General features: G+C 34.7%; 1 non-coding gene across 1 annotated transcript; it reads left to right on the forward strand.

Moving 5' to 3' along the window:
- The first annotated feature begins 11,989 nt into the window (after positions 1–11,989).
- Positions 11,990–12,095, forward strand: LOC124889895. Its single transcript, XR_007048808.1, has one exon. It is a non-coding gene; the product is annotated as a small nucleolar RNA R71 (small nucleolar RNA).
- The last annotated feature ends 1,305 nt before the right edge of the window (positions 12,096–13,400 follow it).

The raw sequence follows: 13,400 nt of genomic DNA on the forward strand, positions 1-13,400 counted from the left end.
ATGCTGAGCTGCTCCCAATCCTTTTGTGAGGAGATCTGCTAACTGCTTCTTGGTATTAATATATTCAGTTTGAATTAGTCCACTCTTGATTCTCTCGTACAAAATGACAATCAATTTCTATGTGTTTGGTTCTTTCATGGAATATAGGATTAGCACCATTGTGAATTGCTACTTTACTGTCACAATACACTTTAACAGGTGTGATCACATCAACATTTCACTCTTTTAATACCTCTGCTAGCCAAATGATTTCTGAAACTACTGCAGTCATACTTCTGTATTTAGTTTCAGCTGAGCTTCTGCTCACTGTTTGCTGCTTCTTTGATTTTCAAAAGATAAGTGAGCTTTCTAGTTTAATGACGTAGCTAGTAACTGGTCTGCTTTTGTTTGGACAAGATTTCTCCAGTTGAGTTCTTGAATCACTGCTCAATAACAGTCTTTGTCCTTGACACTTCTTAATGTACTTACAACTCTTAGTGCTTCCTCCTAATGTGAAGTCTTTGGCATTTACATAAACTGAGACAAAGATTGCACACTAAAGCTGATATCTAGCCTGGTGGTAGTGAAATACAACAATCTCCTAACCAACCTTTGATGGCTAGTGATATCCTATGGCAAAGGGTCATCTATTGTGCCTGTATGCTCATCATAATCCACAGTTGTCAGTTTATTTCCTCCTTCAAATGGTGTATGGTTTAGAACTACTTGAGTCACAATCTAAAATTAGTTCAAGTACATACTTCATCTGAGTAAGTTAAATACCACCTTTAGACCTCAACACTTCAATCCCAAGAAAATACTTAGGATCACCAAGGTCTTTCATCTTGAAGTTGTTGTGTGGTCTTCAACTCTTGAATCATTGTGTTGCTACAACCTGTTTTAAGCAAATCATCCACATATATAAGTATGATAACTTTATCAACTCCATTTCTTTTGTGAACATTGAATGATCTTATGGACTTTGAGAATATCCTGCTTCAATTAGTGCATTAATTAACTTGAGATTCCATTGACTAGATGTCTGTTTCAAACCATATAAGGACCTTAGCAATCTACATACTCTGTTCTCCCTCTGCCTCTGAAACCTGAGGCAAAGTCATGTAGACTTCTTTTGTAAGATCACCTTGTAAGAATGCATAATGCATTATGAAAATTCATCTGGGAAAGTGGCCAATTATGAGATGCAACAACATTAATCACAGTTCTAACATTGACCATCTTAGCCACCGGTGAGAATGTATCATGGTAGTCCAAACCTTCTTGTTGAGTATATTCCTTTGAAACCGAACTTGCCTTATAACTTTCTACATCATTGTTTCGTGACATTGAAAAAGTACTTGTTGACAAGTTCAAGTATTTAGATTTCAGTATTGCCAAGACTACATTAGACGTAAGCTGTGCACTTCAAAAGAATGAAGGTGAAAGTGATTCGCAGTTAGACTGCGCAAGAGTGTTGGGAAGCTTGATGTATTTATAATCTATAATCTATAATCTATATCAATATTTATAATCTATAATCTATATCTACAATCTATAATATATTAAAAGTAAATAATCTATATCTATAATTTATAAGGGAAAAGGCTCAAATATGCCACTGAACTATCAAAAATGACTCATTTATGCCATCCGTTAAAAGTTGGGCTCATTCATGCCATCGTCATTACAAAAATGGCTCATCCATGCCATTACTTTTAACAGCCCGTTTTTAGAAAACAGCTTTGCCACGTGGCAGCTAATTAGAGGTCCACGTTATTTTAATTTTTTTTTTAAAAAATTAATTTAAAAAGAATTATAATTTTTTTTATTATAAATATTTTTTATAAATATTTAAAAAAAAATTAAAAAAATTAAAAAAATTCCTCAACTTCCCAACCTTATACATTATATATTTATAAAAAAAAATCTTATCCTAAAAAAAACTACCCCAATCATCCCCACTTTTTCTCAACTCCCTCAACTTCCCAACCTTATAAATTATATAGTACACCCACACAGACACAAAGGGGGACATAGAAAAACACAAAGATAAGGGGAACGAATAGGGAGGATAATTAGGGAAACAAAAAGGACAAAACAGAAAGAAAGGGAGAGGAACCTTGAAAAAAACACGGACTGGGAGAGAAAAACAAGAAAAGAGAAGAGTTAAGAAGAAAAGGGAGTAACATTTTACAGAAACAAAAAGAAAATAACATCAACGGGTAGACAACGAGTTGGAGTTTGAGGTTTGGTTCGTGGTTTCAAGTTCGCAGCTTCTTCTTTCTTTTGTTGGCAACTATTTTTCCAAAAGGTAACCCTTTACCTTTCTTTGAATAATATAATATCGCGATTATGCGAAATTCAATTCCAATATTATGAAGTGGAGTTGCTCTTATTTTACATTTGTTGTTGTAATACTAGAGTATTCAAATCTTTGTTATGATTAAATTTGAAGTGAGATTTGATATAATATATGATCCATGCATGCATTCATATAAATGATTATAAAAAAAGAATAAATGATAACGTACACATCCACACACAATACTTTACTACATACATTTTGCATGCATACACACAAAGAGGGAGAGAAAAGTAAGGAAAAGAGAATGCACCAACATAAGAAATTGTTCACATTTTTGCATTCTTTTTCTTTCTCTATCATGTACTTTTCAAAGTGTTAAGAAGGATTAACCATTTAAGATCTTTGAATTGATCATTTTAATATGGTCACCTTTTTCATTTGGCAAAATATGACAAGAATACGGTTTCGTCCTTTATTATCATTGCATATAAGGACTAGCAATGATTATGATGAACTAGAATTTTAGGTTTGAATATTTTGAGTTCATGTATAAATAAATACCTAGAATATTGGTCAAATATATATATAATTATTTTTAAAAATAAGAATCCAGAAAAAATATGAACATTAGTTATATGCAAAATTTATTATTCGTTATTTCATAAATAAAAGTATAGAAATATGTAATCTATAAACTTTGTAACCAACACCATTTTTCAAAAAAATTAAATAAAAAATTATAAAAAAAAATTATCTATTTTTTTTAAATAAAAAAATAAATAAAAAATGATGTGGACTTCTAATATGCTGCCACATGGCTAGGGGTGGGCGTTCGGGCAGTTCGGTCTGATTGTTTAATATCGGTTCGGTTTATCGGTTTTCGAATAGGCAAAAATGACATCCATAACCAAACCGAAATAAATTCGGTTTAGTTCGGTTTTTACAAATTCGGTTCGGTTATTTCGAATTTTTATTTCGGTTTGAAGTATTAAGTAGTTAGCCTCTTTTTTTCATAACTGAGCATTTAAAATTGATGGGTTTTTTTAGAAAAATTATTTATTTCAAATCTGTTTTTCATTCCCAAATATAAATAACTATAAATAACTCAACATGGATGAAATAAAATGAAATAATCATAAGCTTAACATAATACATAATGTCATTAATCATTACATATAATATAACCTTGCACAAATAGTCTACAAAATAACACAAAACTCATAAAAATAGTTCATGAAACAACATACTTTCTGCATAAATAGTCCATAAAATATTTGAATCACTAAATCAATCCATATAATATTATATATATATATTTATATATATAATAAAATATATATTATTTATTTATTTATAAAATTTTGATTTTTTGGTTTAACCAGATTTTTTTAAAAAAATCGAAAACCGAACCAAAAAATTGAAATTTTAAAATCACAAACCGAATCCGATCCGAAAAAGTCAAAAAATTGAAATCAAAATTAAATTTCAGTTTGGTTTTTCATTTTTTTCGGTTTAAACCAAAATATTCCCACCCCTACACGTGGCAAAGCTATTTTCTAAAAATCGGCTGTTAAAAGCAATGGCATGGATGAGCTGGTTTTGTAATGGCGATGACATGAATGAGCCCAACTTTTAACGGATGACATAAATGAGCCATTTCTGATAGTTCAGTGACATATTTGAGCCTTTTCCCAATCTATATCTATAATATATAAAAGTGTGAAGGGCCTTAATGTTGTTTGAACTTTTTGTCCTTTATTAAAAGGTCGTTGCTTTAGACATAATCGTCTTTTCACTATTTTTAATATTTAAGAGTTAAAAAATAATTAAATATATTTATGGTAAAACCTTTCATTATTAGAAATCATCAGAATTTCAATATTTTTTTTCATAATTTAAGAGTTAAAAATTAATTAAATATATTTATGCTAAAATCTTTCCTTTTTAGAAGTCATCAAAGTTCATGACATCTGATACTTTTTTTCATTAGTTTAAGAATTTTAAGTTAACTAAATTTGATTTTAAGAAGATATAAAAAATCTAAAAATAAATATAAAACTATTAGAATAAGAAAAATTTAAGAAGTACCAGATTTTTAAAAGTTTAAAGTACGTAATAAGAATGTAATCAATGATTTTGTAAAGATTTGACTTTAAAAATAAGAAAAGATTTTAAATATAACAAAACTAAAAATAATCGTAACACAAATATGGTTCAATTTGATATGTCTCTCTTAGCCTGTGGCAATAAGGGAAGAGGTACTATATGACAAACGGAAAAATAATGAGCTATCAACCACTTGAAACTTCTGATGGTAAAACATATATATGTATATGTTTATGTTTACATTATTATATTAAAGTGTGAAAGATTTTTAAAAAATGATTTGAACTTTTACACATTATTAAACGTCTTCGCAATAGGCAAAAATCATTTAATTTTAAATAATCAAACGTTACACGTGCGGTTAAACTAGTAGCATGAATTGTACGTGACCAGACATAACATGTGCTATTAGTAAATTGAGTCGGTACACTAGTACTAATTGAATGGTAATGAAAAGAGTTTTGGAGTATCTAAAACATACCCAAGACTATGTTTTTCATTATAACAAACATCCAACGGTAATTGAAGGATATAGTGATGGAAATTGGATCACCGGATGAAATGAAGTAAAATTCACGAGTGAATATGTATTTACTTTAGATAGAGGATCAGTCTCTTAGAAATCATCCAAACAGACATGTATTTCCTATTTTACAATGGAATCTAAATTTATCGCGTTAGATAAAATCAGTGAAGAAGTTTAATGACTCTAAAATTTCTTGAAAGATATTCCTTATCGATCCAAATATTTGGCACCAGTTTGTATACACTGTGATAGTCAAGTCGCAATAGGTAGGGCAAGGAGCATGATGTATAATGGTAAATCTCATCATATAAGATAGAGACATAATACTGCTAGAGAACTACTATCTAGTGAAATTATCACGGTTGACTATGTAAAGTCAAAGGATAATGTGTCAGATCTACTTACAAAAGGCCTATCTAGAGAGGGAGTTGAGAGATCATCAAAGGAAGTGGGTTTAAGGCCTAGGACAAGTCATCATAGAAGTAAATCTAGCTAGCAGATTGGAGATCCCAAGAGCTAGGTCGAAGGAGATCAAACAATGTTGTGATTGACGGCTCAACATTGTTAATATACTCAACCCACTCACATGATGAAGACAATGTTTAGGAAACAAGGATAAGGCTTATGGATTGAAGTTTTTTAACGGTCTCTAAGTTTGAAAGACTTGAACAAATAGTTTGACCTAAAGGACTAAACATTTAGGAATCACTTATTTGCCATACATGGGATTTGGGGTCGGCTACAGAAAATTATACAATTACCCTTGGGCACAAAATCGTGATGCCGCGATCACTGCAGCTTGTCCGCAGTCGCAGCTACCACGACTTCTATAAGACCATCACGATCACAGATAGTTGACCAAGCTTGACTTTTCATGATTGCGACCCTCATACCGTGACCGCGGTAACTGAGGGTTTGATCTTTCTCCTGCTTTTCCAACTTTTGCACTTCTCTTTCCCTTTTGATCCCTTTTCAACTTATTTCACTCCTTTTCTTCTAATCATATGTATACATGCAAAATATGGGAATTAGAGCATTCAAATGACAAAATTGTCTCATGCATATCATTAGATCATAGTAGTGTGTACTAATTATGACATAAATGAGTAGTAAATTTACCACTCATCAACACCCAAACTTAAACCTTTGTTTTTCCCCAAGCAACACGAACTCTTACTCAATGAGACAATGCAAATTTAATCCCATTTATAGAATCAAATAATCACAATGACTTCAAACTTGATTAACACCAACCAATAGCTCTAAAACATGGGCAAAGCTATTCTCACAACCCCCCGCAACATGAAACATCATCTCAAGGATGCACACGACTATAAAGAAATAAAATACAACAATCACTAACTCTCTCCCTATCAATATAAACTCCACTATACTTCCTTGCCTCATTTTTTGAAAGATGATAATTTCACCCACCTTAATTAGTCTGCATGCCTCCTCACGAGAAGAAAATCCCCCCCACAAAATTATCTAATATGCAATAATGGATTTAAGTGCAAACACTCACTCTCACAAAGACTCCCTCAATTCTAATAAGTACCATATCATCTGCTTGCTCTTATTTTCAATCTCCACTACAATGAATACACTTGGTTGGAGATCTCAAAGGACTTTTTCAAGCTTGTAACGTAGGTTCAAAAAAGGGTATGAGATCATTTGGGTACAAAGTTACTACACCCTCTTTGGACATCTTCATCACACTATTTAACCGAACTTTTGACTATGGACCACTTCATTTATTTCCAAAATTCACACATGCCTACTTTTGCTACCTTTATTTACTTAATTCCTTGAAAGCATTTTCTTTTGACTATTTCTTTTGCACTCCATGCTATTCCTTCTTTTGATGATTTCCTTTTTCACCTTTTCAATTTCTCTCTTGGCTTAGCATCATAGGCATCCACTTACATTATCATGGATCAAGGTTATCTCTTCCAAACTTACCACCCCAAACTAGGTATTTGGCCTTAATTTTTATTTTCCAAGTTCAAGGAGGTAGAGTTCAAAAGAGAGAAAATCTTTGAATGGTTCAAGGCTTGTAATGTGGTTGCCAAACAAAGGCTCGAAGGAACAAAATGGGTAACTAAGGATACTATTCTATGTATGGGTAGACTATTTAGGCTAAAGTGGGCTCCTAATGTTCACCAAGAAGGACTAAGATCATTTCACCAACCAAGTATAATCACAATTATCCTTGAGAGACTAATGGGGCAAGTTCTAGATGGTACAAGTATGTATGAGAGTTAGACAATTATGCTCACCGCACATGGCATGCAAAATCTTTATGGAGGCACAATTGCACTTTCTACTAGAGACAAAATGGAGTATTTACCAACTACTACAAGCTAAAGACTTAGGAGTCACAAAAAGAGGTAAAGTATTGTTATAAAATTGTTCACGTCCATGCTCTTGATTTTTAAAATTTTTTGGACGGAGGGGGTGTTTACTTTGCATTTGCACCACGCATAATTTGCTATTTATAGCACCAAACAAAGTCATCATCTCACATTTTGGCTTTCATGGAGCAAACCATATGGCTACTCAGACTTCACCAAAGTATAATGGCGATCCCAAATCCAAAATGCCACAGGTACTTAGATTTCCCTTGCATTTATAGCTTTGATGCTATAGGTACTTAGACTTCCCCTGCATCCATAGATCAAAACTCAATCATGGTGATTTTTTCTTAAGAATGTTGTCGCTCAATCTATCATAAGGAAAGGCTCGTCTTATATCATCATAAACAAGATAAAAATAAACATACTAAAAATAAAATAAGCAATTAATCCATGAAATGTGTGCACCACCAGAGTGCTGAGTATTACAACCCAAAATAAAATAACAATCATTCAAATCAACATTAAAATATCCAAAAATATCTCAATAATACAGGCCAAATGAATGAATACGGATACAGGCACCTCCAACTAAAAAGCTTATAGTGACCTCACTCCATAATCAATAAAGCATAAAGAGAGTAAAAGGGTGCTCCCTGTAACCGCATCAAGAGTTGTTGTCGCTCTCAGATTCAACATCACCTCTGGTGTCATCAGAATTGGACTACTCAATTGGGGCCTCATCATCACTATCAACTCTGGAAGAAGAAAGTCTGTCTCTGGGTTTCAGGACCTTCTAAAGGACCTTCACCCTCTTCTACATCTTATTAAAGAACTTGTCTCTCTTATTTTTTCTCTTTTTTATATTCTCATATGATATCCTTATGAGACTCTACCAAAGATGAATATGCCCTCTCAATCCTAGCAATAGTGGCTCCCTGCATTTTCTAATCCTTCAGGTACCTCTCATTATAAGACTGAGCCACATAAGAATGTCGGATAGTGGAAGGCTCTCCCGGCCCCTGAGGCGACTTATACACTAGATCCTTAATAGTCCTCATCACGACAGATATCTCATCAATCATCCCTGCTATAGATGGCCTGCATAAGTCTGTGTCCTCACACGTTGACTTGCCTAAGTCGATCTTTCTCTTCTTTCTCTTGCCCAGTGCTCCCTCACACCAAATCTTTAGAGGATAAATAGGGGTGTTTGGGCGCACCCAAGTGTGTTCAAGGTATTCCTCGACCCCGACTCTATTGCACAAGTCAGTAATCAAAGAAGGAATAATAGGATCATTTCACCATGGATCTTGAAGTGCCTCGTGACTGAAATCACAAGCTGACCAACATTCAAAAAATGTTGTCTAGTATATAAGCAACCGTCTTGGCTCAAATATCTAGAACAACTATCATGTGTGTACACGGAGAAATCTAACTACAAATAATTTTCAGCTATATCCTTGCCTCCGTTGTGAAATCATTCATCATCATCCCCCTCTTGGTGGCCGCTCAAGGAACCTCTATGCCTGGACACAACTTTTCGGCCATCCAACTCCCCGATTCACAGTCCTTCGCCTCAAATTGTGCCATATCTTCATTTGGGAGCCCATAGATGTCTTTTATACCCTTATCTCCAAAGTGTACTTTTTTTTCTTGAATCTTAATAACTGGTTCTGAGAAAGATACTATGATAAGGTTAGCATAAAACTCCCGTACCCACTGCTTGTTTGACCAGCAAGGATCCAGGAAAAAACACGTCCACCTAGTGGCTATGAGTCTGTTATGGAATGTCGGAAGCTTTTTTGGAACCTTATCTAGACATATGCCCCTCTATGAAAGAAACTTCGTCTTGGGGAGATCATTATACTACAAGTTTAGGCATTCAGGGGCCATGAAACGGGTTTGGTAATAATCTCCCATGATGTAGTTTGGAAAATCTGAGTACAACACAACAACACTCATCATTAACATTTTCATGCAAAAACTATGTTATGTTGTCCAATTAAGCTCATGGGGTGGTGCCATGATGGGTTATGAGCAAAAAATAGAATTGCAAGATTTTTGGTCTTAGCTGAAAACCACCCTCAAGTATGGCGATTGTGGGCCACTAGGTTGCAACTGCGACTCCGCGATCATGATCCAATCATCACGATTGTGGTATCTGAGGCAAGGTCGAACCAAAATTTTTAAAACTTAAATTGTCTAATTTCAATGCCAAATTGTGTTCCAAAGCCAAAACATACATTAAGAGAAAGGAACATGGTTCCTAGGTACTCGATTAAACCCTCCAAAACATGGAAAAACTAATATAGAACTCGTTTCGGCCTTTAATCAAGCACTTGGTGTGCACAACTATTTCTATCAAAATTTAAGCAAATTTAGGTACTCAAGGCTTCCCCAACTATGTGAACACCACTACAAATAGCTAAATTCACCAAGCTATCATATTCAAACAAAGATTTAGCATTAAAAGTACCATCTTAGGCCATCCTACACATGATCTTTAAGGACTACAAATACGCATAAAAGAGGGAGTTTGAATCATATACCGGATTGAGGGATTCAAGAGGATGTTGATGCACAATTTGGATACTCATAACTTAGCCAAAATAAGTTACAATTTAAGAGAAAATTGGCTAGAAGTGGGGGGGGGGGGATGGGCAACTATTTTATTTTTAAACGGACTTGACCATGATCACTATTTGAGTTACACGATCATGATCACACAACTACCGCAATCGTAATCACACGCGTACCACGATCATGGTAGCTGAGGAAAAATTTGGTCCTCTATTTTCCTTTTTCAGTCCACTACTCAAATGCACCACACTTTCCATTCCTCTAACTCATTCAAAACACTCCATAGTACCACGATTTCATGGATCAATCACCAACAAAACTAAATCTACTCTACTAATTAAAAATAAAGAATATGGGCCAATTTGGTGGCATTGGTGGGTTGTTTCCCACCTAGCGCCTAATTTATTATCGCGGCATGATGTTCTTAATCTTTTCAAGTTGGGTCCTCAAGGGACCCATCATTAACCTTCGTGTCCACTAAATCATTGACAGACATCACTTGTATTTCCATGGGTTGCTTCTTGGCCTTGCATACCTGAAAGGATACTTCATCATCGTAGACCCAAAATTTTATTTCTCCTAACTCCATATCAATAATAGCTCTTTCGGTTGTAAGAAAAGGTCATCCAAGGATAATAGGTATCTCTTGGTCGATTACAAATCAAGCACAATGAAGTCTGCTAGAATAATGAAGCAATCCACCTTCACCAAAACATCAAACAAAAATCCAACCGGTATCTTGATAGACCAGTCTGCCACCAATAGCCTCATTGTTATTGGAGTAGAAGTGCCTGACCCGAGTTTTTGATAGATTACATAGGGCATGAGATTGATGCTCAAACCAAGGTCACATAAGTCTTTCTCAACACTGTGTGTCCCTATGGTTCAAGGTATTATAAAGGCTCCGAGATCCTATTTCTTCTCCGCTATAGTGCTAGTCATGATAGGCGTAGAATATCTCTTGAATAGACTCTAAAAATGGGATAATAATTGATAAATTGCTAAGCTTAGCACAGAACTTCTTGAATTTAGCATTATCCTCTTTCTTTTTGAGCCTTTGAGGGAATGGAGGGGGAACTTTCATGGTAAGCAAATGATCACTTTGAAATTAATCATTCTCAACTACATTTGGATCTCTCTCTTCATCGTCCACTTCTTCACTTAGAATATTTTTTTTCGTTACCTTTTTGAGACTTTAGAGCCTTCTTATTTGAATCATTCACATGCTTCTCTTTACATTTGTTTGCTCAACATTTGTCTTTTTTTCAAATTCTACCACAAGATCACCAAGATCTTTGCCACTCCAAGTGAAGATTGCCAATATTTAGGAATAATTTTTTGAATTCACAGTGATATCACTAGGAAGGCCTCCTTTTTGTCTAATATTAAGTTGAGTAGAGATTTGGCCAATCTGAGTCTCCAATTGCTTTATTGAGGTGGAGTGTGATACAACCATTTAGTTGATTTTCAAAAAGTATCCTTTCAACTCCTAAACCATTGTCCATTTCCTCCACCCTCATCAAGATCCTTGATAACACATCCTCGGTCTTGAACTTTGTGGGGTCAGCAGAATTAGACTCTCTATGTTTTGATTGGTCATAGGGAGAATTATATCGATCATACTCTCTTTACTTATCTCTCCAATCATGACCTCTATCCCTATCACGCCAATCCTATTCTCTTTCACAATCGGTCCAACCTTGGTTCCTACCTTGCCTTTGATAGTCTGGGCGGGAACCCACCAGATAGTTAACCAAATACCAATTTTATTCATCAAGCCTCTTGTAATCTTCTTCATCATATAACTTGGATGTCACTACATTCACCATTTTTGTGGGTGCACCCATCACATGTTTCGTTAGCAACTCCAATTATGTTATCACTTTTGCCATGTTCTCCTTCCTCTCTTCCTTTCTCTTCTTTTGCTCTTTATCAATATAGGAGGTGATAGAAGAACCTTTAGCTACCTCGATTTCTTAGGTATGCCATCCCTAATTTTTCTTTGTAACTTCCTCAAGAAAGTTTGTAGCCACATTATAAGACAATTTCACAAGTGAAACCCTGGCAACATTGTCCACCACAATTTTGTTCAGTTGATCCAAAGCCCGGTAGAATATTTGGAGAAACATATTATCTGAAACCTTGGGTTTGGGACATTTCATGAGTTTCCTATTAAATCTCTCCCATGCCTCATATAGAGGTTCTCCATTCAATTGACAAAAATTAGTGATTTCATCACATAACTGGAACATCTTAGATGGTGGGAAGTATTTGTCCAAGAATGAAATAGAAAGTTCAACCCACGATGTAATTGACCCAGTAGGAAGAGATCATATTCACAATACTACCTCACCCATTAGAGAAAATGGAAAAAGGCATAACCAGATGGATTCTTGTGAGATAGGAGCAATGTCGAAGGGGGCACAAACTTCCACAAAATTCTTCAAGTGCAAGTTGGGGTCGTCATGAGCTTGCCCACCTAAGAGACCTTTCATTTGAAGCATGTGCAATATAACACTTGTTACATAGAATACCCCATTCCACTGATTAGGTAAGATACAAATAACACTTGTATGCCTAACATCATGAAGTTGCTCCTCATCATCAAGGGGCCCATCAAAGGTTATGACATTACTTGCATGGTCACTCATGGTGTCATGGACACTATTGAAATCACCTAAAAATAAACAAAAATAACAAATAAAGTAAATAAAAACCACCACGGATTTACCCAAAGCTACAATCAACACCGCATAAGTGAAAACTAAGTCTCACTCCTCGACAATGATGCCATTTTGATTATTCTCATCTTTACCATAGTTTTTATATAGGACGATCATTGTCAACAAAGATCAACTCACATTGAGGTTGAATTCTCGAGGAGTGAGTCTATTCTTCAAACCCTATAGGTGTTGATAGCATCTAAGTATATGCCCGTAGTGTAAACAAAATGAAATACATAAATTAATATGGGGATTGGTTTGGAAAAATTATGTTACCAAAATCAAATCAAACTACCAACTCAAAGCAATAAATATGGCTAAGATTTTAATATGAGACAAGTCTTAAGATTATGTCTTCCTAAGGGCAAACAATGCATGGGTTCGTGACAATTTGATTTAATTCTAGTTGATGATTATATGTGTAGGCTAGGTTAAGGGTTCTTGATGCTAGTTTATGAACCAAATATCAAGATTATCACCCATTAATACGGTAAAAACTTGGAAGACACAAAATTGGATCAAAACAATCCAAACACACTCCAAAAATAGTCCACTAATTCAAAGAACCGAGGACCTTTTTGGACACCACTCTCGAATTCAAGAATGCAATACAAGAAGAGAAATATTACTAGGTGTTTGACACCTTTGCAGCCAAAAACAAACTAAGTTAACAACACAAGATTAAACCATAGTGAGAACAACAACAACAACAATAAAAACGGCTTCACAATACAAGATACAAAACGGATACAAGATTACAAAAGGAAAAGGATAGATAGATAGACCACATGAAGGTATAATGTTAAGAACCCAAGAATGGTAACTCT

Source organism: Capsicum annuum, chromosome 12, assembly GCF_002878395.1.
Source record: "Capsicum annuum cultivar UCD-10X-F1 chromosome 12, UCD10Xv1.1, whole genome shotgun sequence".
In the NCBI taxonomy this organism is placed as follows: domain Eukaryota; kingdom Viridiplantae; phylum Streptophyta; class Magnoliopsida; order Solanales; family Solanaceae; genus Capsicum; species Capsicum annuum.